The 24,502-nt window shown below is 51.0% G+C and overlaps 1 protein-coding gene across 5 annotated transcripts in view; it reads left to right on the top strand.

Annotated features, from left to right (window-relative positions):
- GSG1L (GSG1 like) overlaps positions 1-24,502 on the top strand; it is a 215,670-nt gene that overhangs the window by 149,585 nt on the left and 41,583 nt on the right. The gene's annotated exons all lie outside the window — the stretch shown is intronic.

The following is a 24,502-nucleotide window of genomic DNA, read 5'->3' as shown; positions in this document are numbered from 1 at the left end:
AGAAAGACAAATACTGTATGATCTCACTTATATGTGGAATCAAAAAAAAAAAAAAAGAAGTAGAACTCATAGATGCAGAGAACAGGTTGGTAGTTGCCAGAGGAGGCAGGTTGGGTTGGGTAAGATGGGTGAAAGTGGTCAAAAGGACAAACTTCCAGTTATAAGACAAATAAGTCCTGGGGTTGTTAATGTACAGCATGGTGACTGAAATTAATGATATGGTATCATATGTTTGAAAGTTACTAAGAGAGTAGATCATAAAAATTCTCATCATAAGAAAAAAATCATAGCTATGTGAGGTGATGGATTTTAACTAAACTTATTGTGGTAATCATTTTGCAATACAGATCTTCCTCAACTTGTGAGGGGGTTATGTCTTGATAAACCCATCGTTTTAAGTTGAAAATGTCATAAGTTGAAAATACATTTAATACACCTAACCATCAAAGCTGAGCCTGGCTTGCCTTAAACATGCTCAGAACACTTACATTGGCTGGCGGTTGGGCAAAATTATCTAACACAAAACCTATTTCATAATAAAGTGTTGAATATTTCATGTAATTTATTGAATATTGTACTGAAGGTGAAAACCAGAATGGTTGTCTGGGTAGAGAATGGTTGTAAGTGTATCGGTTGTTTACCCTCGTGATTGCATGGCTGCCTGGGAGCTGAGGTGGCCACCGCTGCCCAGCATCACGAAAGAAGCACGTATCACTAGGCTGGGAAAAGAGGAAATTCAGAATTCTGAGTGCCTATCACTTTCACACCACTGTGAAGTTGAAAAATCATAAATTGGGGACCATCTATACATACAAATATCAAATCATCACGTGATTTGATATAGCAAATCACCAATTACCTCAAACGAATACAATGTTATCTGTCAATTATATCTCAGTAAAACTGGGAGGAAAAGAACTTTGTTTACAAAAACAGACTACCAGCCACGTTTGGCGGGTGGGCCATAGTTTGCCAACCCCTGCTCTAGATCTGGGAAATACAACAGGGATCAAAACAGACAAAATCACTGTTCTTGTGGAGTGTACAATCTGGTGGAGGAGATGGACATATAATTAGATAAACAAAGATAATACGATGATATAATGTCAGGTAATGATACATGCTTTGACAAAAATAAAGTAAGGGGATAGACAGTGATGGAAGGAGGGGCTATTGTAGACAGGGTGGTCAGGAAAGGCCTCTCAGCAGAGGTATTGTACATTTCAATAGAGACTTGGAAGAAGTGAGGGAGTTGTGGGACTATCTGGGGGAGAGCATTTCAGAGTGAGGGGACAGTAAGTACAAAGGCCCTGGGGTAGCAGTGTGTCTGGTGTTTCCTGAGGAATGGAAGCCACCTGTCTGGGGTGGCATGAGCAAGGTGGAGCGTGTTAGAAGGTCAAGAAGGACCAGGAAGAGCAGGGGTTAGATTGTGGAGTCCTTGTCGGCCGCTTTATCCTTGATGAGGACTTTGGCTTTGACCCCAAGGAGGTGGAGAGCCATTGGAGCGTTCTGATCAGAGAAGCACGATCTGATCGTGCTGATTCTTAGAGGAACCACAATGGCTGCTTTGTTGAGAAGGGCAGAAGCAGGGAGACCAGTGAGGAGGCTACCATGACGGTCCAGGTGAGAGATGTGGGTGCTTAGATTTGGGGGGGCAGTGGTGGAAGCGTGAGAGGTGGTTGGCTTCTGGATGTGTTTCAGAGGTAGAAACAACAGGCTGCACTGATGGATCAGATGTAGGGGAGATGGAGATGGACATTAAGAGAGAGGTTTAGAGAGAGAGGGATTTGAGCCACTGAAAGGATGGAGTCTCCTTCAGTCAGGTTGGGCAGACTGGGTGAGTGGAACATTTGGAGGGATCAGGAGTTTAGATCTGGGGCATGCTAACTTGAGATGCCCGTTAAATGCTGCAGGTGAGTAAGACGCAACCCCTGCCTCCAGGGAACTCAGAGTCTAGCCTGGAGAAACCATCCAGGACATACCTTAGTGACAATCTGATGTGTTAAAGATGGCATAGAAGGGTGAACACAGCATTGCAGGCCACCTGGAGCACCTGGAAAGGTGAAGGAGCCTTCACAGAGGTGACAAGTTGACTGCTCTTTGAAGGAAGATCAGGTAAAGAATCGGAGGAAGGCATTTCAGGCAGAAGGAACAGCAGGTGTGAAGGCAAGGAGGCATGGCAGAGCTTGGAGAGTGCAGGTGAACCTGTAGTTTCCTGCAGCTGCAACGTGAGTGGTGGGCGTGGGCACTGTGGGTCGAGATGAGGTTTGAGAGGCGGCCATGCTGGGCAGTTCAGATCTCCCCCGGAGGCAGTGGGGAGCCAGTGATGGTTCTAGATCAGAGGAGTGAGATAGTCAAAGTGCCTTTTTGGAAGGTCTGCTCTGCCAGTCAGGAGGCCTCCCTCTGACTCACAGGTGGAAGGCCAAGATGTGCAGCCAGGACAGTGTTTCTCAACCTTACGTTCATTCTTGTTCCACGTTTTACACTTTCTTTTCCTAACTGCCCCTACCTTCATGAAATCTTAACTCCACAGATACACTATATATCTGTTTACACACATGATGTACATCTGTGCTTTCTACACAATTAGATTTTTTTTTTTTGCATGTGGTAGGATGACAGTGACCTTTTAGGCTGAGCACTTTCACGTAGAGCCTGCCTGAAGGTGAGTTAAGCCATGGCCCTGGGACCTGGGGGCCTGGCATCTACCCTCCTCTCTAACCGACTTGTTGGCTGTGGGTCTTTGCTGACTTGCTTAGTCTTTCTGTGCAATTTAATTTCCTTCACAGAGTACCTGCTATGCCCTGTGCCTATGCTGGACCCAGGGCTGCAGGCCTGATCAGGGCCTGGCCCCCGATTTCTATGAGCTTATGGCCTGGGAGTGGCAGAGGGAGGAGACAGGCATTGTCCAAGGCTGACAATGATGGGGTGCCAGGGTGTCAAAGTCCTGGGGTGACACAGAAAGGCTGAGACTGCAGAGAGGTTGGGTTCCCGGTAAGAACTCTAGTTTTTTGTTTTTAAATAAAAGTCCAGTTATCAAGAAAGGTGATCACCCGGTACATTGTTGGTGGGAATGTAAAATGGTACAGCCACTCTGGAAAATAGTTCAGCAGTTATTTTCAAAAGTAAAGATGGATTGACCGTAAGACTTACCAGGAGACCCAGGAATTGCACTCTTGGGCATTGATCCCAGAGAAAAGAAGACTTATTTTCACACAGGAACTTGTACAAGAGTGTTCATAGCGGCCTTATCTGTAATAGCCCTGAACTGGAAACTGACCAAATGTCCTTCAGTGAGTGAGTAAATAAACAAATTGCAGCACATCCATCCCACGGAACATTACTCAGCAAAAAAAAAAAAAAAAAGAACCACTGCTTGATACACACAATAGTTTGGATGGACCTCAAGGAAATTGTGCTGAGCCAATAAAGCCAATCTCAAAAAGATACATATTGCATGATTCCATTTATGTGACAAATGTATCTCCAGAGATGGAGAACAGATTAGTGGTTATCAGGGATTAGGGATGGAGGGCAGATGGGTGTGTCTAGTAAGAGGCAACCTGATGGGGTCTAGTGATGGTGCAGTTGAGTATCTTGATTGTGGTGGTGTTTATGCCAGGCTACACAAGTGAACACACACACACACACACACACACACACACACACACACACTTACGGGTGCATGCAGAACTAGTGAAACCTGAGTCAACTATGGATTGTGCCATGGTCAATTTTTTGGCTTTGATATTGTACCCTAGGACCATGCAAGGTGGGTAAGTGTTAACACTGGGGGAAGGGTGCATGAGACGTCCTTGTACATTTCTTTGCAACTTCCTGTGACTCTATGATTATCTCAGAATAAGAAGTTAAAAAAAAATTCCAGTAAGGGTTACAAGGTGGCTTACAGATGATATGGTTGGAAACCTCCCCTTCTTATGTCCCCTACACTTTGTGGTCTGCATCACTTGTGGCCTTGCTCTCTCCTGTCCGTGGCAGGTCCCAGGAGATCAGAAACACACCTGGGACGTTCCTGAGTCAGGAGCCCCATCAGCGCAGCCAGTGCCAAACTCAGCAGGACTGGGAGACCCAGAACTGGCTGTTCCTCTCTTCCCTGCCTTTGCTTGGGCTCTTTACTTGTCCAGGCTGCCTTTCTCCTTCCCCGCCTCCCCCTGCCCCCTCTTGGTGAACACATGCCGATCTTTCCTGACCCAGCTCGAAGCTCACTTCCCCTTCCAAGCCTTTCCCCAAGCCCAGGTAAAACTGACCCCTTCTCTCCCTCCGGTCCTTTCCAGGGGTTGAAAATGTAAATGCTTTGAGTGGCCTGGAAGGAAAAGTGGATGCGTGAGTGGTATTACAGGGTTGGCAAAGGCAGCGGACAGGGAGACGGTGACCCCCTGGGCACCATGTAGCCTGTGAGGCTCGGCCACCACAGGTCCTCACTAAACAGCATGGCTCTGATCAGCTCCAGCTGAGGGTCACCGAGGGGAAATGTGGACCCAGTGTTGCCACAGTTTCTGATTTTTACCAGAGAAGGCCAAACTTCCATATTTTAATGGAAATCCTCCAGATGTTTAAATGTTGGCCAAAAAAAATTCATCATTTTTTACAGCTCTAGCCAACATCTGCAGGTTGGATTCAGCTCGTGGGCTGCCAGTTTTCGACCGTGGTTGTATGTATTTCTATTTTGGTATTTGTAATCATTGATTTTCCTTCACTATTTATGTTGTCCTCCTCATTAGCCTTGGGGGAATGGCCATGCCGTAGTCACAGCTGTATCCCCAGTGGCTGATCCAATGCTTTGCATATAGAGAATGCTTCACCAATGTTAGTTGAATGAATGAGTTGGAGTGTTAGAAGCAAGTCAGGGACCTGCAGAGGGGTCTGAAGATTCTAGAAGGGAGCCAGGACCTGTCAGCTGGGGGGCAGCCAGTGTGTCTTCAGGAGGTAGGGCTGAGGGTGCAGCCTGTGTCTGTCCTTGACCTCGCTGAGGCTGGTCACGGTGATTGAAATTCTGCCACATCCTTTGCATGCTTTTGGAAGCGAGGACTGGGGAAATGTGCAACCCACTGGGCCTTTCATACAAATGAGGCTGGCCCCAGGCACAGAACCAGGCAGCAATTGGGCTTTGGGGGGCATAGGAGGAAGCAAGAATTTTAATAAGTTTAATAAAAATTGGAAGTAAAACCCACAGTCCTGGAACTGCTTGGTTCTAGTGGTTTTAACCTACTTAGCAGAGTGGGTGTAGCAACGGATGCCCGGGGCTCAGGGGCCTGGTCTCTGGGGAAACATGAGGGGGGCCAGGCGCTGGCCCAGGGGAAGCTGGACCCTGAGGGACGTGGCCGGGAAATGGAGGTTGTGCATATCGTCCTTTATATCTGAACTGTGACTAAAGCAGTAATGTTAAGACAGCCTAGGAAAAACATCAGTTTCCTAACATTAGCAATAGGAATGGTTCATAAAACCCTGCAGCTCTATCCTGATGCTGCCTGGCGCTTATCTCGTGTGGTCCTAAATGGGTTCGTGTAAAATAATTCTACTTCCTCAAAAGGTACCACTGACCATGTTGCAGATGCTGGAGTTGCCCTTCAAACCAGATGTGTATTTAACTCTGTGTTATATAACTTCTGGTTCCTTTAGCCAAGATGCCTAGTCCAACTTGTTTTTTCTCCAATTAATCACATCCTGGGATTGATTATAAATCCAGTATTGCATGTCTCGTGCATAACTGTTGTAAAGAATCTTATTTTATGTACTATATGGATGAGAATAGTGTACGTTGCCATGTAATGTAAAAAAGAAAAATCGACATAAATAACGCAGACAACTAAGTGTTATACCAACTAAAACAATAAATAAACCTTGAACAGTGAAACAAAACAAAACAAAACACAACACCCCTCACTTGCCTCTGCTCCTCCATAGCTCGCAGACACAGCTGACTCCCCGTGGCCTGAGGGCCCCCCCAGCCCTAATGTCTGCTCTCAGCACCCGGGGAGCCCCAGTGGGGGCACCTGCCTGAGTCCCAGGCCTTCCTTGGAAGAGGGGCTGCAAAACCCAGTCCCGTCTGAGGGAGGAGCAGAGGAGAAAAGCTGAAGGTCTTAGGCACAGGGGCACCAGGGCTGATAAGAGCAAAGGCAGTGGTGTCCGGCCCCCCCGCAGTGATGCGCGTGACACATCCTGTCCTCCAGGAGCGCCCCAGGCAATCCCAGCCTCTCACCCCGAGGGAGCTCTTAGCGCCGCCGGAGGGTGACTGGGGCAGCCCCTCGACATCCAGCTCCGGGCTCGTTGCACTGTCTCCCTCCAGCTCTGTCCTCCCATCACCCTGGCCGTGCGTGGCCGGGTCCCAGTCTTGAAGGCTCCCATCTTAGCTCCTGTCCCAGGACAGAAGTGGGCCCACTGGGGCTTGCAGTCCATTGGCATCTGGGCCCCTCTGAGTCCCCCTGAGCCAGGTCAGCAAGGGGGCCCGCGGAGAGACCCCCAGAGCCAGCATCACTCACGAAGGAGGAGGGGCTGATGGTGCTCTGCCCCCGCCTCCTCACAGCTCGTAACCCCACCTCCCTGCCGCCATGGAGATGAGGCTCCTGCCCTCCTGGCCTCCTGGACTGAGGACAGCTGGCTTCCTTCCCATCTCCAGGCCTCTGTGCTTGCCCTCCTCTTCGCCTGGGCCTCTCTTCCCCAAATCTTCAAAAAATTCAGGTCTTGGTTTAAATGTCACCTTCCTACACATGCCTGCCCTGACTTCCTTGACCAGACTAACTACCCAATCTCTGTTTTCCTCATGCCCCCTCTTTTCCTTCACAGCATTTACTAAACTCTGAATTTTATTTTATTTTAATTTATTTGTTTTAATTAGTTTTTTTATTTGTCTGCATTGGGTCTTAGTTGTGGCACGGGGAAGCTTTGCTGTGGCGTGCGTGATCTTTCGTTGCAGCGAGCGGGCTCTTCGCTGTAGCTCGTGGGCTTCTCTCGAGTTGTGGTGCGCAGGGTCCAGAGCACACGGGCTCAGTAGTTGCGGCGTGCAGGCTCTCTAGTTGTGGCACACGGACTCAGTAGTTGCAGCACAGGCTTAGTTGCCCCGTGGCGTGTGGGATCTTAGTTCCCCGACCAGGGATCGAACCCGCGTCCCCTGCGTTGGAAGGCAGATTCTTAACCACTGGACCACCAGGGAAATCCCCTAAACTCTAAATTTTAGATATGGTTCTGTGTTTATTTTCTATCTTCCTTCATAAGACTATCAGCTCCGTGAGGGCAGGGACCTTGCTTGTCTTACATACTCCTTTATATCCTGAACCATGGAGAGAGCCCGGTACACAGTAAGTACCTAATAAATATGTGTTGACTGAATGAATGGATGGAAAGGGCTATGATGGAATGGTAAAACGTCTGGACTTGGAGTTGGGCAGACCTGGACTCAAACACACTCCTTTCATGCTGTGCTTTGCTGGGTGGATTGCTCTACCTCTCTGAGCTTCACTTTCTCATTTGTTAAATAGGGTGTCACCAAACTTAGCCTTCTTGGGATGAGGCAAGGATTATATGAGATATGGGACAGTTGAGTGCTTTACAAACTGTAGAGTCCCCAGGGAAGGGAAGGGCTGTGCAGAGGTTTTGTTCTCTAGAGGTTCTGCAGTAAGGCATCTCATTTTCCTAGTGCACGGGCAGCTTCCCAGGCAATGAAACTAATTGGATGGTATCATAGCTTCGCTGCGGGGAAGTTGGAAGCTCAGAGCACTTAAGATCTAACCGGCCAGAAGAGTCGGATTTGCATTTCAGCTAATGTGACGGAGGCATGGAAGGGTAGCCCTGGGAGGAATGTTCTCGAGGCTGCTTATGAAGGTCTCTGCTCACTCTGTGCTGAGGTGGAAAGAGTCAGCGGGCAGGGGGTGAAGTGTGGGCCTGAAACTTCAGCCCCAAACCCACCCCAGGTTTCTCTGTGAAGGCCAGGGTCCCTCATGGGCCAAGTGGGAGGGGAAGTGGAGGCCCACTGCATGAGACCTGACTACAGTGACTATTCCTGCTTATAACTTGGGCTCATGTAACTAGATATTCCTGGGATAATGAGAAAGTGAGAGAGAGAGAGAGAGAGAGAGAGAGAGTGCCAGACACAGAATGAGAGTCAAAGGCAGAAATAGAAGAAAGAGGGAGACAGAGCCAGAGGTAGAAAGAGAAAAAAGCCAAAAGGAGGGGGTCTGCCTAGCGGCCCCTATGAACACGTACCCCAGAAGGACAGTGAGATGGGATTGTCCAGCGTGCTGGCCCTGCCTCCATTGATTCAGGGCTCCCAATGCCTTTCATAACGCGAGCATCTTGCCTCAAAGAGTGTGCTTCTGGTGTTTAAAGATTCTTATCTTTCATACCACTTGGGCCCCCAAAGTTTAGCCAATTCCTTCTTCTGGTGCCCAACCCAAGAGAGACAATCTGTTGCCAGGCAGGAGGAAAGCTGGCCTTGAACTCCAGAGGGAAAGGCTGTGCTCTCCAGGATGGCATGCCCTGGGGGATTCCCAAGCATCACACACTCTCTCACACACACACACACACACACACACACACCAGCCTTCAGCTCCCTCGGGTGCCACATGCCCCACTCTCACCTGACTCAGCATTTCTCAGCCTGGGCATTCTTCCTCCACCACTATAGCCACATCCATATGCCATTATTTACTTAGCATTTTTTACCTCTTAATCACTCACTTTTTTTGAAATTTAAATTTATCCAGCAAGGAAGCTTCAGATCACTTTTGGAAATAAAAAGCCAATATCCCTTGCAGTAAATAGAAGGGAATTGTAAATCTGTAAAAATAAAAACATTACCATTGTAAAGACGTTTATGTAGCATTTAAAACGGTGGTCTCACCCGGGGGTGATTTTGCACTCTCAGCTCCCTCCCCACCCCCGGGGCCATTTGGTAACATCTGGAGACATTTTGATTATTTATTTATTTATTTATTTGGCTGTGCCGGGTCTTAGTTGTGGCATGCGGGCTTCTTATTTGAGGCATGCGGACTTCTTAGTTGCAGCATGCGTGTGAGATCTAGTTCCCTCATCAGGGATCGAATCCCGGCCCCGTGCATTGGGAGCGTGGAGTCTTAGCCATTGGACCACCAGGGAAGTCCCAACATTTGGAGACGTTTTGGGTTGTCACAACTAGGGGAGCCGGGAGGTGAATGCTCCTGGCATGTAATGAGTAAATAACCTGCCATGCACAGGGCAGCTCACCCCCGCAGCTAAGGGTTATCTGGCCCCAGATGCCAATAGGGCTGAGGCTTAGAACTCCTGATCTAAAATAAGCTTGAGCACCCCAGGGAGGTATGCCCCATACTTGGGCAGCTCTGACCTGGTTAACTGCGCCTCATCCTTCAGGCTCAGCTGGAACACCTGCCCCAGGGACGCCTTCCCTGACCCCCGGAACAGAGGACTCCAGATGTCAGGTCCTGTGGCCCCTGACCCTCCCACCTCCTAACTCTCTGACCCTTGGCAGTTGTTTTCTGCTTGTGTCTGTCTCCCCAACTAGACCTTCAAGCAGGCAGGGGCCACGTCTGTCTCATTTATCTCTTTCTCCAGCCCCTAGCACAGTGCTTGCTCATAGTAGGGGCTCCATTGTTACGTGCGGAAGGAAGGAAAGAAGCAATGAAGCAAGGAAGGAAAGAAGGAAGGTTTGGGCAAAAAAAAAGATGTGGATTCTGTTCCCGGATTCCCCACTGTCGGTCAGGCACGTAACCTCTCCTTGGTGAACTTTTTTTTTTCTCACGTGTGAGATGGACACCGTAAGGGGAGTCTGTCCCCATCAGAGAAACAGCAGGTGTAAAAGTTCTTGGCAGAGGGAAAGCCCTCGGTAAAGGTTAGGGGCATCCATAGGTAGAAGGGGGATCGCTGGAGAGATTGGGGCTCATTCTCTCATTCATTTATCTACCACCATTGTCAAGAGCCTGTATTCCTCTTGTCCCAGGGTAAGTTTTAGTTACATCCCCTTTCATCTCAAAGGTGTCCTGGCTTGGGCACTCAGTGATACCGTCCCTCTCACTCTCAGCCACTGTATCTAGTAGGGCAGTGGAGAGGTGAGCAGTAATTAAGGCTCGAGAGGGCCGTCTGCCCTGGCTGTCATCTCCTCCACCCTGTCATCTGATCTGCTCCACCCTGTCATCTGATCTCCTCCACCCTGTAATCTGACCCTCGCTCCCACTGCTGCGGACCCTGCGCTAAGCGCTCAGCCATCCTCAGGGATCTCCGTTTAGCAGCAGGGCCTAGAGGCTGCAGGTGGGGCTGGCTGGGAGCCTCTGAGAAGGCGCCACATGGCAGACATGTGGCTGGGAACATCATGCCCAGGTGAAGCCGAATCCGGCCTCTGTACCCCAACACCAGATTAAATCTCGGAGACAGTTTGGGGTGAAGTAGAAAAGAATAACTTTGCTGCTTTGTTAGGCAAAGGGGGCCACAGCGGGCTAAGGCCCTCAAAACTGTGTGTCCCGACCTGGAGGGGGTAGTGAGGAGTTTTATAGTAATGGTTCAAAGAGGTTGTGGTCAGCTCATGGACGTTCTTCTGATTGGTTGGCGGTGAGGTAACCGGGAGTCAGCCTCATCAACCTTCTGGTTGCCACCGGTCTGGGGTCTACATGCTTGTGGGCAGCGTACAGTTAACTTCTCTCACCTGAGGGGGGGGGGCGGGTTTCAGTATCTGCAAAACAGCTCAAAGATATTCTTATGTGTATCCCTTAAGGGGGAACCGGGACCCTGCCCCAAGGCTGCACTCTTGTTTCTTGACTGTTCCTCCCTTGTCTCCGCATCCCTTGTCTACCCATCCGGTCCCTTCCCGATTTAGCAACTGTTTGAACCTACCCTTTGGAACTGAGGGAAGGTCATAGAGGCTGAATGAAGCCTATTTCCTGTAATCAAGAAATGGGGGACCCAGAAAGGCTTTTGTGTCCAGGAGCCCCACAGGGCCCTGCTCAGTTTCACAGGGTCAGGGCTGTTCCCCACAGAGGCAGCCCAAGTCCAAGGCTTGGGTGGAATGTCGAGACCCCGTGCCGTGGCGCGTGGATTTCCGGGGTGGAGATGTGGGAGAGGGGCAAGACTGTGACTTGGGTGTGCGTATCTGTGAGGGGGGCCTCCGGCCTCTGCCTGGGTGTCTGTGTGAGGTTCCCAGCGTGCTTTACTCAGTCCCACGCAAGCACGGGCTGGGGGACGTTCTCCTCTTCCTCGCACCATCATCCTCTAGGCCAGAGGGCCAGCCCTCCATCCTGGGGGGCTTCGGGGCATCCAGGGCTGTCACAGTGGGGTTGTCCACGCGAAGAGTCACACGGGAGTCGAGGGCTGGGACCCAGGCAGACAGCAGTCGTTCTGAACAGGATGTACTGGCCTGTCTGTGAGCACGTGGCCCGACTCCCAGGATGTTCCCGGTCCACTCCGATGGGGACAGGGCCCTTCGTGGAGGCCACTTCACTCCCATGTGTTCCCGGGAATAAAGAGGAGGCTGGGCCCCCTCGGGGGCTGCCCTGCTCACGCCTGCATCGTTGCATCCATTCTCTCCTGGGACCCACTATCCTCTCCTCCTCCTCCTCTTCCTCCCACTTCCCCCAGGCGGGCAACTTTACCTGGTCTCCAGGTGGAGGGGAGGAGGAAATGGCTCTGCTTGATCATATATTCTTCCAAACCTTTTCTTCGAGCACCTGCATGTAGGCTTTTGAAATCCCCAAAGCCAGGGGTTTGATTCTTGTTTTCTCAGTCCTCTGTGATAGCCGAGGCCATCGAGGTCTTATATCTAGTTACCCTAATGAAGGAGGGTATGGGGACATACCCACTAATATAAAAAAATCATCCACCACCAAGTTGCCCCGGGCCACCCCAAGATTCACTGGAAACTGGGGGCGTGGCCTCAGGACTCATTCTAGACGCCCGCCCCCCTGGGTGAGGGGGCTGTCTTAGCCCATTCATCGTCCCAGGGCTGGATGGGGGTAGCCGGGTGGACGAGGCTGGTGAGGGTTCAGTAAACCTTGGTCCCTCATTGAATGCCACCTCTGATTTGGGCCACTTCACCTGAAAAGGCAAATAGAGAAATGGGCAGAATCCAATCAGGAGTGGTGCTGATAACTCAAGGGGCCCAGAAGGAGACCTTTGAAGCAAGGGCAGAGTAATTGGAATGATCTAGTGCCGAGAAGACAGAGTTGAGGGGTGACTCGGTAATTGCCAAGCTCGGGGAAGGTTCTTCTCAGGAAGATGCCAACCAGCTCACTCCCCAGCCCCCTTGTCCTCAGGGGGCAGAGCAAGAAATTAGCTTCAATTGGCGCTGGAAAGATTTAGGTTACGTGTAAGGAAGAACTTTTTAAACCCTGAAGTATGCTACCAAGAGAGGCTGCGGATTCTCTGGAGAGTATCTAAAAATAGCCTGTTCTTTAAAAATAGATCTGGGCAAGCTTTAAACAGCATCAGCTTAGCTTCTTGGGGATGGTTTTATGTGCAGGCGTCGTCTGCAGCGGTGCGGGGTCCTCCCCGGGCCAAAGGGCAGAAGGGAGAGTCAGCCTTTAGCCCCTGTGGGGGCAGACATCTGGATGGATGTTTTAGATTTGCATAGATAAGGGATTTCTTTTTCCGTCTGCCTCCAGTTGATTGGTGTCGTGAAATACCAGCCCTTAGGATCTCAGAGTTTTCTTTCTGTGGGAGGATGTTATAGGGCTGATGTTAATTGGGTCAGTCCCACCAGCTTCTCCCAGTCCGTCCCCATTCCTGAATCAGGGCTCTCCAGTGCCCTGAGGCTTTGCTGGGAATCCATCCATCTCAGCGGTGCCAGACGTGACTCCCTCCAGCCACCTGCTCGCCCACCTCTTAATCTCAGCACCCTTGGCCTGGCCTCGACCTCTCACTGCAGCTGCCCCTCCCGGACCTCCCTGCTCCCACTTTCTTGCCAGTCCGTCCTCCACCAGCAGGAAGAGAGGGCTTTAAAAAAAGGCCGCCTGGTTCTCGTCCCTGAACTTACAATTATGCAATTCCTGCCCATTGCCCTCAGGAGAAAGCCTGAACTCCCAGGATGGCTTCAGAATTTTCCATGCAGCCTCTTGTTTACCCTTCCAGCAGCCGCTCTCTCCACCCACATGCCCTGCCTAACGGCCCATTACTGCCTCACCAAACCCCTTTGCCTGTGGGCTCTGCTAGAGCTGCTCCACTGCCTGGTCCGCCCTCCTGCTCCCTCTCAGCTTGGATGTCACCCCGTCTAGACGCCTTTCCTGACCTCCCCACCTGGGGGGGGGGAACCCAGCTAGGGTTCCCGCAGGCCCCTGGCCTCCCCCGTTGGCTGCCCTGCCACACAGTCGTCCCCAGTTTTCTGTCTCTCACCTCCCTGAGAGCATTGAAAGCCAGGTCTCTCATTCCCAGGCATATTCCCCCAGCTAGAAGGAGGCCTGGTACCTAGCAGGTGCTCAGTACATGCTCAGCGACTAAAAGTCAGGCTGCCCTAGCAGGGGTTTCCCTTTGCTACCTTTGTGCCCCACCTCATCTGGTTTCAACTTCCTCCAAGTCCCCACTGGCCCCTCTGTCTTACGTCCCTGACATGACACGCATGGGATGTTGGCAAATCCAGGCCAGTGCCCACGTACACGGAATGTTTGTTTAGACATGAACGCTCCCCGAGTGTTCTGAGTAATAACTTCTTGAACAGCATCTTTAATGATAAACTCTATTATAAATTAGTTCATCAGCTGATTCCTCTGCCATCTCAATTAAATGGAGCATGCTACTAACATAATACATACAAACCCTGCAAAAGAGAAGAGAAGTGGGGCTGGAGGCAAGAGGAGTTCTGGAACTCAGTTGGGCCTCATTGCTCCGTATCCCTATCTGGGGGGAGGCACCATGGCTTGGCCCTCCTGTGTGTCCTCCAGACCCAGGAGGCACCACTCTGCACGGCCAGGCTGGCTCCTCTCCCCTCACCCGAACCCCTTGGCCATGCCGCCCGGTCTCACTGTAAATTCCTGAGCTCAGGCCTCACGCGCAGCAGCACTGCCCTGCCGGCCACACGCACTGCCACGGTTTTTCTGTGCTTTCCCACGCTCTGAAAGGACCATTCCACACCATCTCCTGGTTCCTCAAAACTCCTACATCCGCCGTCTCGCTCTCGGCTGGTGGCCTGGCCTCTTCGGGGAGAGGGAGAGGCAAAGCCGCCCCGGTACTGGGATCTTCACTCGCACGCCCTGCTTCCCGTTCCCTTGGGCTAACAAGCATCCCTGCTCTCATCTAAAGCCAGCTCCTCCGTCTTCCAGAACCTTCTCTCTCCCTTGCTTCTACAATTGCTGTCTGGCTTCTCCGCACCCTCAGGCTCCCCCTGTCTACTCGAGCACTCTGGGTAAGTGCAGGAGCGTCCTATATCTCCCCTCTTCAGGATCCCTCCCTGAACCCCAGGCCTGCTCCAGCTATCACCCCATTTTTTTGCTTCTCTATGCAACAAGTTTGGACGTCTTCTCTCTAACTGTTTGGCTGTTTTCTGTCCTCTGCTCAGCGTGTTCCATGGAGCGTCTGTCCCCCATGGCCTCCATGTTGGCAAATCCAGCAGTCACTTCCCTGTCCTCATCTCTGATCTAACAAACCACTTGCTCCTCCTCGATATGCGTCCTCCTCCGCGATATGCGTCCTCCTCCGCGGTATGCGTCCTCCTCCTCGGTATGCGTCCTCCTCCTCGGTATGCGTCCTCCTCCGCGGTATGCGTCCTCTTCCTCGATATGCGTCCTCCTCCGCGGTATGCGTCCTCCTCCGCGATATGCGTCCTCTTCCTCGATATGCGTCCTCCTCCGCGGTATGCGTCCTCCTCCTCGGTATGCGTCCTCCTCCGCGGTACGCGTCCTCCTCCTCGATACGCGTCCTCCTCCGCGGTACGCGTCCTCCTCCTCGGTACGCGTCCTCCTCCTCGGTACGCGTCCTCCTCCTCGGTACGCGTCCTCCTCCTCGGTACGCGTCCTCCTCCTCGGTACGCGTCCTCCTCCTCGGTACGCGTCCTCCTCCTCGGTACGCGTCCTCCTCCTCGGTACGCGTCCTCCTCCTCGGTATGCGTCCTCCTCCGCGGTATGCGTCCTCCTCCGCGGTATGCGTCCTCCTCCTCGATATGCGTGCGTCCTCCTCCTCGGTATGCGTGCGTCCTCCTCCTCGGTATGCGTCCTCCTCCGCGGTATGCGTCCTCCTCCTCGATACGCGTCCTCCTCCGCGGTACGCGTCCTCCTCCGCGATACGCGTCCTCCTCCTCGATACGCGTCCTCCTCCGCGGTACGCGTCCTCCTCCGCGGTATGCGTCCTCCTCCGCGGTATGCGTCCTCCTCCGCGATATGCGTCCTCCTCCTCGATATGCGTCCTCCTCCGCGGTATGCGTCCTCCTCCTCGGTATGCGTCCTCCTCCTCGGTATGCGTCCTCCTCCTCGGTATGCGTCCTCCTCCTCGATATGCGTCCTCCTCCGCGATATGCGTCCTCCTCCACGGTATGCGTCCTCCTCCTCGATATGCGTCCTCCTCCGCGGTATGCGTCCTCCTCCGCGGTATGCGTCCTCCTCCGCGGTATGCGTCCTCCTCCGCGATATGCGTCCTCTTCCTCGATATGCGTCCTCCTCCGCGGTATGCGTCCTCCTCCTCGGTATGCGTCCTCCTCCTCGGTATGCGTCCTCCTCCTCGGTATGCGTCCTCCTCCTCGATATGCGTCCTCCTCCGCGATATGCGTCCTCCTCCGCGGTATGCGTCCTCCTCCTCGATATGCGTCCTCCTCCTCGATATGCGTCCTCCTCCGCGATATGCGTCCTCTTCCTCGATATGCGTGCGTCCTCCTCCTCGGTATGCGTCCTCCTCCGCGGTATGCGTCCTCCTCCGCGGTATGCGTCCTCCTCCGCGATATGCGTCCTCTTCCTCGATATGCGTCCTCCTCCGCGGTATGCGTCCTCCTCCTCGGTATGCGTCCTCCTCCTCGGTATGCGTCCTCCTCCTCGATATGCGTCCTCCTCCGCGATATGCGTCCTCCTCCGCGGTATGCGTCCTCCTCCTCGATATGCGTCCTCCTCCGCGGTATGCGTCCTCCTCCTCGATATGCGTCCTCCTCCTCGGTATGCGTCCTCCTCCTCGGTATGCGTCCTCCTCCTCGATATGCGTCCTCCTCCTCGATATGCGTCCTCCTCCGCGGTATGCGTCCTCCTCCTCGGTATGCGTCCTCCTCCGCGATATGCGTCCTCCTCCGCGGTATGCGTCCTCCTCCTCGATATGCGTCCTCCTCCGCGGTACGCGTCCTCCTCCGCGATACGCGTCCTCCTCCTCGGTACGCGTCCTCCTCCGCGGTACGCGTCCTCCTCCGCGGTATGCGTCCTCCTCCGCGGTATGCGTCCTCCTCCTCGGTATGCGTCCTCCTCCGCGGTATGCGTCCTCCTCCGCGGTATGCGTCCTCCTCCTCGGTATGCGTCCTCCTCCTCGGTATGCGTCCTCCTCCTCGGTATGCGTCCTCCTCCGCGATATGCGTCCTCCTCCTCGATATGCGTCCTCCTCCTCGGTATGCGTCCTCCTCCGCGGTATGCGTCCTCCTCCTCGGTATGCGTCCTCCTCCGCGATATGCGTCCTCCTCCGCGGTATGCGTCCTCCTCCGCGGTATGCGTCCTCCTCCTCGGTATGCGTCCTCCTCCGCGGTATGCGTCCTCCTCCGCGGTATGCGTCCTCCTCCTCGATATGCGTCCTCCTCCGCGATATGCGTCCTCCTCCGCGATATGCGTCCTCCTCCTCGATATGCGTTCTCCTCCGCGGTATGCGTGCGTCCTCCTCCTCGGTATGCGTCCTCCTCCGCGGTATGCGTCCTCCTCCTCGATATGCATCCTCCTCCGCGATATGCATCCTTCTCCTGACCTTGGCAGTGCCACGCTCTGGTTTTCCTCCTGCTGCCTGGGCCTCTGGGCCTCATCCTCCTCTGCTGGCTCCGCCTATTCTGCTCAGCACTGGATGTTGGCTCCATCCCGGACCTTCTCTTCTCTCCCTACAGGCCTCTTCTAGGCCCATGTCCGTACGCCAATGACACGCATATAAATCTCCAGCTCTGACTGTTCCTGGTCCCCAAACTTGTACACCCAAGTGCTGGTGTGTTGTCTCAGCTTGGGTATAAAATAGGCATTTCAAATTAATGTAGCCCACATGGGGTTTGACCCACCCAGACAACTTCCTCCGTCTTCTTCATCTTCATGAGTGGCACCATCGTCTGCCCAATAGCCCAAACGCAAACCCCAAGGTCATCCCAATCTCTGGGTAGCCCTGGTCCCTCACACCCAGCCCACCAGCAGGTCCTGTGGACTCCACCTTCGAAACCTGCCTCAGAGCTGGCAACAACTTTAGACCAAGCAGCAACAGCTCGGCTTGGGCGCCCTTCTTTACCCCAGCTTCCACCATCTGTCTTCACACAGTAATCAGAATGATCTGAAAACATAAATTAGGCCCCTGCTTCAGCCCTCTACTATGGTTTCCCATAGTACTTAGAAGAAAGCCAGATTCCTCACTGTGACCTACAAGGTCCTGGATGACCTGGTCCTCGCCTGCCTCCCTGACCCGTCTCTACCCCGCCCGCCACCCTACCCCTTTCCCACTCTGCCGAACCTTCTCTCCCCTTCCCCCTAAGGTCAGGCTCTGGTTGCCTTCAAGCCTTTGCCCCAGCCGGTCACTCCCTCTGTCTGGAATGCTCTTTCCCAGACCTCTCTGTGGCTGCCTCCAGTTCCCATTCAAACCTCTGTTTAAGTGTCACCTCCTCCGAGAGGCCCTCCATGACCTCCATGACCGCCCACTCTGAAGTGAGCCCCAGGCATTTGCCCTATTTTATTTTCATCACCACACTTTTCACTGCCTGACTTTTTCTTGTTAATCAGTGTGCTCATTGTCTGGATCTGTCCACTAGTACCTGAGACCTCTGAGAGCAGACCCTTCCCCCCCGCCCCCAGGAACAGTGCCTGGCATGTGAAAAGCAGCGATAAATATTCATTGAATGAATGAATGAATGATAAATAAACAAATGATGAGTCTGACGTTTGTTCCTGTACAGAGACAATTTGCTCTCCAGAGTTTTCAGATTTGGCCCTGTCCTAGCTCATTCCCATATCCCAGACCCTGGACCTTTACAGCAGGCAGTGCAGCTCTCCCAAGCACCTTGCAATCGGCATTGAACGGAACGAACCATCTATTCATTTAACAAACACATATGGAACACTTACTGTGCCAGACCCTGGGCTCCGTGCTAGGGATTCAGTGGAGAGAAAACAGACCTGGTCCCTGGACTAGTGTGCGGTCAAGCAGGCCTACGCAGTGAGTCTCAAACATACATTCATTCATTCATTCATGAAACACTTATGTAGGGCTTATATCTGCCAAGCAGTATTCTAAGTGCTTTACAGTATAAGCCACTTTATCCTCATATCATTCTATGAGGTAGGCATTATTATTATCCCCATATTACAGGTGAGGAAACTGAGGCACAGACGAGCAAGGTAATCTACCCAAGGTCATATAGCTTGTAAGAGACAGAGCTGGAAACCAGACCCTCCCTTTCCCTTTGTTTCACCCCTGTTTTACTGTGGGCTCACCTTTTGACTCTCCTGACTTTGGCTCTTAATTCTGGCCCCAACACCAGCCCCTCCGGCCTTGACTACAGATTTCGGCTTCCTCAGTCTGACCAGCGGAGGGCAGGCCTGGGAGTCATGGCAGCTCTTTTTGCCTTGGGTTCTGGGTGGCATCACACCCAGCCCAGCTCTGAGCCCTCAGCCAGCATCCCCCACCGGTCAGTGCTCTCCAAGGTCCCGCAGGGGCAGGGAGGAGCCATGCCTGCCTCACCACAGGGGCTGAGAATCCCATTTATGGTGTCAGGAGTTGGGAGGTTCCAGAAACCACAGGATGAGAGATTTACAGCTGTGAGTTTCGTGGTGTAAGTCCATGCCAGGAAGCAGCAGAAGCAGCACAGAAAGCTGCCTTCGTTCAGTTGCCACTGATTTAGGAGGTGCCATAACTCAGCAGAAAGTCACTCTTTATTTCAGAGTGAGCTGGAAACAATTCCTTCTGCTGAGGATTGTTACAGCAGATGCTACTGGTGGTGGACCTCACTTTACAGAACAAACATGCTTCCAGAAACTTGATTGAGGGCTGTATTTTTTAAGCAGAATCGTTAGAATGCAATCAGAAAATCTCACCAGCCTATCTTTGAATGATTTGTAATTTTCATTTATTGAATTTTCTTAAAGCATGGTCTTTCATATTTGGGAATAAATGGGATTCAATTGAGAAATCAATGCATTTCTAAACTAACAATTTGGAAAATTAATTATTCTGCCAACAGGCTGGGTCCAGCTTCTGGGTCTGGTTGGTAGTTTTTGTATTAAAATACTGTTCTGTCCCTACTGTCCTAGTACATGGAGCAGTTGTTCTCATGAATGTTTTCCTGCTTCAGTGGATGTTCTCTGGAATTACCTATGTCTACTGTTATCCCTACTTTATAGATGAGAGAACCAAGGCACTGACAGGTCAGATAACTTGGATAGCATCTGGACAGACATGGTGAGGAAGAAGCTGAACGTTACAACAGCTGAGTGTTTGGAGAGCAAGTCCAGCCTTCAGAAAGGGACCTGGGCAGTGGGTGGGGTTGGGGGGGTGGGGCTAAAGAAGGGGTCCTGCCCCACAGAGGGAGCAAGGTTCTGGGTAGGGTAGCACTTCTAGAGGGAATGAGCAATGGGCCGAAAGGAGGAGACACCTGTCCTTCCAGCTAACAGACTCCACCGTAAGTTACAATGATTAAAAAAAACAGGGGGCGGCAATTCCCTGGCGGCCCAGTGGTTAGGACTCCGAGGTTCCACTGCTGGGGGCCTGGGTTCGATCCCTGGTCAGGAAACTAGGATCCCACAAACCATGCGGCACAGCAAAACAAAAAAATAGTGTGGCATTGTCACAGGAACAGAGAGAGATCCATGGCACAGAATGAGAATTAGGAATAGACTCATGTAATGTGAGGCTTGGAATGTGGTATAAAAGTGTTATCAAAAATCATTGGGGAAAGAACGGTCCCTTCTATAAGGGTTCAGAGCAATTAATGACTCATTAAAAAAAAAATTAAGTTAGATCCTTACTTCACACCATTCACCAAGATAAATTCCAGATGAATTAACATAAATATCTATAAGTATATTAGAAAAAATATAGGATAATGTGTTTATGGTGCTGGTTTTCCTAAAGTAGACACAGGAAGCAAAAACCAAAAAGCAAACGACTGCTAAATTTGACTGTATTAAATATCAAAATGGGGCTTCCCTGGTGGCGCAGTGGTTGAGAATCTGCCTGCCAATGCAGGGGACACGGGTTCGAGCCCTGGTCTGGGAGATCCCACATGCCGCGGAGCAACTAGGCCCGTGAGCCACAACTACTGAGCCTGCGCGTCTGGAGCCTGTGCTCTGCAACAAGAGAGGCCGCGATAGTGAGAGGCCCTCGCACTGCGATGAAGAGTGGCCCCCCCACTTGCCACAACTGGAGAAAGCCCTCGCACAGAAACGAAGACCAACACAGCCATAAATAAATAAATAAATAAAATTTAAAAAAAAAATCAAAATGTATAACAAAAGCAGTTTTGTTCATAATTGCTAAAACTTGGAAGCAACCAAGATGTCCTTCAATAAGTGATGCATCCATATGGTGGAATATTATTTAGGAATAAAAGGAAAAGAACAAACAAGCCATGAAAAGATAGGGGAGAACCTTAAATCCATATTGCTAAGTGAGAGAAGCCAATCTGAAAAGGCTACATACTGTGTGATTCCAACTACATGACATTCTGAAAGCACCCCAACTATGGAGACAGTAAAAAATCAGTGGTTACCAGGGGTTCAGAAGGAGTGGGGAGGGAGGGATGAAGAGGTGGAGCACAGGGGGTTTTTAGGGCCATAACTATTGGACACAGTAATGGTGGATACATGTCACTATGCATTTGTCAAAATCCATAGCCTGTACAACACAGAGAGTGAACCCTAATGTAAACTATGGATTTCATTAATAATAATATATCACTGTTGGCTCATCAACTGTAACAAATATACACTCTGTTGAAAGATGTTAATCATGGGAGAAACTGTGAAGGCAGAGAGAGGGGGCATTTGGGAACTCTGGAACTCTCTGTATTTTCCGCTTAATTTTCTGTAAACCTAAAACTGCTCTAAAAAATAAAATCTATTACTTTTAGAAAAAGTGCTTTTTCCCCTGTGCTGTACAGGGGGAAAGACAAGCAGGAAGCTATTTGGAGTCTATACAATAGACAGGTTTAGTATCCAGAATACATAAAGAATTTCTATCAATTGATAAGGAGAAAGATTTTTAATAAAAGGAAATTGACAAAGGAAACAGTCAAGCACAGTCATAGAAGAAGAAATTAAAATGGTTAATAAATAACATGAAAAATGCCCAAGCTCACTAGTAATGAGGGAAATTATAAAACTTAAAACAATGTTGAGGTGTCACTTATTACCATGCAGTGGGCAAAATTGTTAATGTTTTATAATATCAAGTATCAGTGAGGATTTGGGTGAGGACTGTCACAAAGCTGGCGGAAGTACGACACGGTACCTCTGCTCAGGAGAGCAGTTCACCGACACTGATTAAAATTTAAAATGCACACACTTTACGACCTGGCAATTCCTCTTGTTGTTCACGCTGGAGACGTACTTGCTTGTCCGCACAAAGAGACTTGTAGAAACGTGTTCATTGCAGCATTGCTTAGAGAGCAAAAAGCTGGAAATAACTTAAATACCATCAACTGATTGGATAAATAAAACATGGTGTAGCATTATCAGGGAATCTTATGCATCAGTTCCAAAGAATAAGGTACGTCTGTTATGTACCTCTTCACCAGTTCACCAGGAATTGTGTCAAGTAAAGATAAATACGATACCCACGTGGCTCAGCCCTTGTCTCCTTCTAACAAACTGAGCCAAGGCAGAGGGGACCTGAGAGGCTGCTAGCATACCTGCCGGGGTATGACTGAGGATGGGGTCTGAGCCTGGCAGAGACAGCTGGGGAAGGCTGAGCCTTTAGGGGATCTTCGGGGGCCTCAGCACCTGTCACAGTCACCCTCTCCCTGGATTTCGTGACTCAGGTGCTCCCCGCCAGCCCTGGAGAGCAGCTCTCATCTGAGACCAGAGGTCCATGAGGGGCTGGCCCTGGCCCAGAGATACAGGCAACCAGCGCTGAGTCCTCTGTCTCCGTGGGGCCTGGGGTCAGGTGACTGGAAGGTGACAGGTGTGCTGGATCCTGCTGGCTCAGGTCCTGAGACCCGACGGTGCACACCTCTTCTCTACTCCGCTTTCAGTGACATTACACAGGTAGCTTGAAATTGGCCATGGTGGGATTATTCACACCATGGAAATTGGCAAACGCTGCAAATCATAGCTTTTTTTCTCTCTCTCTCTCTCTTTGGGGAACCTGGTGTTAAACATTTACCTTCACACCATGACAACACAGGATGTCCCCCTTTGCCCTCACACCTGCCCGCAAGGCTGGGTTTCAGGACTCGGTACCTCACTGCCTCTTTACTTCTGTCTTTTCTTATCTCTACCCCTTCTCTCCTTATCTCCATCTCTTCTCTCGTCTCCACAGGGGAAAGGGTGACTGGGGCAACAAGGGGAGGACAGACGGACAGACGCATTCTAGGCAGCGTGGGAAGAGCCCTGGCTTTAAGGGCATTTGCATCTGGGCCCCTGTCACAACTAAGCCATCTACTCCCTTTGTGACCTGGGACAGACTTGACCACTCTGAGCTTCTGTTTTCTCACCTGTAAAATGGGAATAATCATATTCAGGACTACTATATACAGCCTTGGAGGTGTGGTTCTGCTTCAACTCCAGGGAGTGATGTGCGCATAGACTGTGATGTGAATGGAGCCCCATGGAGATGTGCAGTGGGCAGCCTGAACAGCGGTACATGGCCCACATCATCATACTTACTTCAGAGGGTTGTCATGAAGATTAAAAGATAATACTGTAATGGAGGTGAACGAGTCTGACAGAGGGCCTGGCACACAGTAGGTGCACATGCATTGTTGGTTTCCTTCCTTCCTCTTGTCATCTATCTCTTCCCTCCTCATCAATACTGTATCACTCCATCTGAAAATTAGGTCCACGCCAGTTAGCCCACAAAGGCTCCAGATGCCATAGTCCACACGAGCAGTGTCCCCAGGTTCATAATAATCCTGGTAACTGTAACGACTGCATGCCCGCTAGGCAGCAGAGATGGAGGCTGCCTCGCTTCGTTTCAGCCACTTTTCACCTTACTTGTCATAATCCTCATCTTAGGGTTGAAAGACTTGAAGCTCAGAAGAGCGAGGTGCCTCGCCCAGGGCCGCGCAGTGGAAACATGGTGGGAAAGGATTCCCGCTCAGATCCCTTGGAATCAGAGTTCTCCCAGCCAGTGGGCTTCAAGATTTTGGACATGACCATGGAAAAACATTTCATATTACAATTGCTATACACACGCATGTGCATGTGCACGTGGACACGCACATGTATACAACTGAAAAGTTTCACAAAACAATATTTACTTCTGCTACATTTGATGGTATCAGATATCTATTCCATTCCACTCTTGTTTATTTTTTTAAATTTTTTAAAATTAATTAATTAATTTATTTTTGGCTGTGTTGGGTCTTCGCTGCTGTGCGCGGGCTTTCTCTAGTTGCGGGCTTCTCATTGCGGTGGCTTCTCTTGTTGCACAGCACAGGCTCTAGGCACGTGACGCACGGCATGTGGGATCTTCCTGGACCAGGGCTCAAACCGGTGTCCCCTGCATTGGCAGGCGGTTTCTTTTTTTTTTTTTAAAGATTTATTGATTGATTGATTGATTGATTGATTGATTGCTATGTTGGGTCTTCGTTTCTGTGCTAGGGCTCTCTCTAGTTGCGGCAAGCGGGGGCCACTCTTCATCGCGGTGCACGGGCCTCTCACTATCGTGGCCTCTCTTGTTGCGGAGCACAGGCTCCAGACGCGCAGGCTCAGTAGTTGTGGCTCACGGGCCTAGTCGCTCCGCGGCACGTGGGATCTTCCAAGACCAGGGCGCGAACCCGTGTCCCCTGCATTAGCAGGCAGATTCTCAACCACTGCGCCGCCAGGGAAGTCCGTGTTTGTTTGTTTTAAATGCTGGTTGCAATCCATGCAATCCATGAAGTTGATTTCACAATCCACTGGTCTAGTGAGTCAAGACCTGCAGTTTGATAAACATTCTCTAAGCAACTTCTCCCAAATGACCTTCTAACACAGGTATCAGCAAACTCTGGCCCACAGGCTAAATCCAGCCCAACGCCTGCTTTTGTAAATAAAGTCTGATTGGTACATGGCCATGCTCATCCCTTTATGTACTGTCTACGGCTTCTTTGTGCTGCCACAGTAGAGTTGAAACCCACAAAGCCTAAAATATTTACTTATCTGGTCCCTAACAGAAAAACTTTGCCCATCCAGAAGCAGATCTGACTCTGTGTCTCCCTTGTTTACATTTCTCCAGG

The sequence above is a fragment of the Balaenoptera physalus genome, assembly GCF_965194825.1.
Source record: "Balaenoptera physalus genome assembly, chromosome: 16".
Lineage (NCBI taxonomy): Eukaryota > Metazoa > Chordata > Mammalia > Artiodactyla > Balaenopteridae > Balaenoptera > Balaenoptera physalus.
The sequence above is the reverse complement of the archived record's forward strand: the minus strand, read 5'-3'. Positions and strand labels throughout refer to the sequence as shown.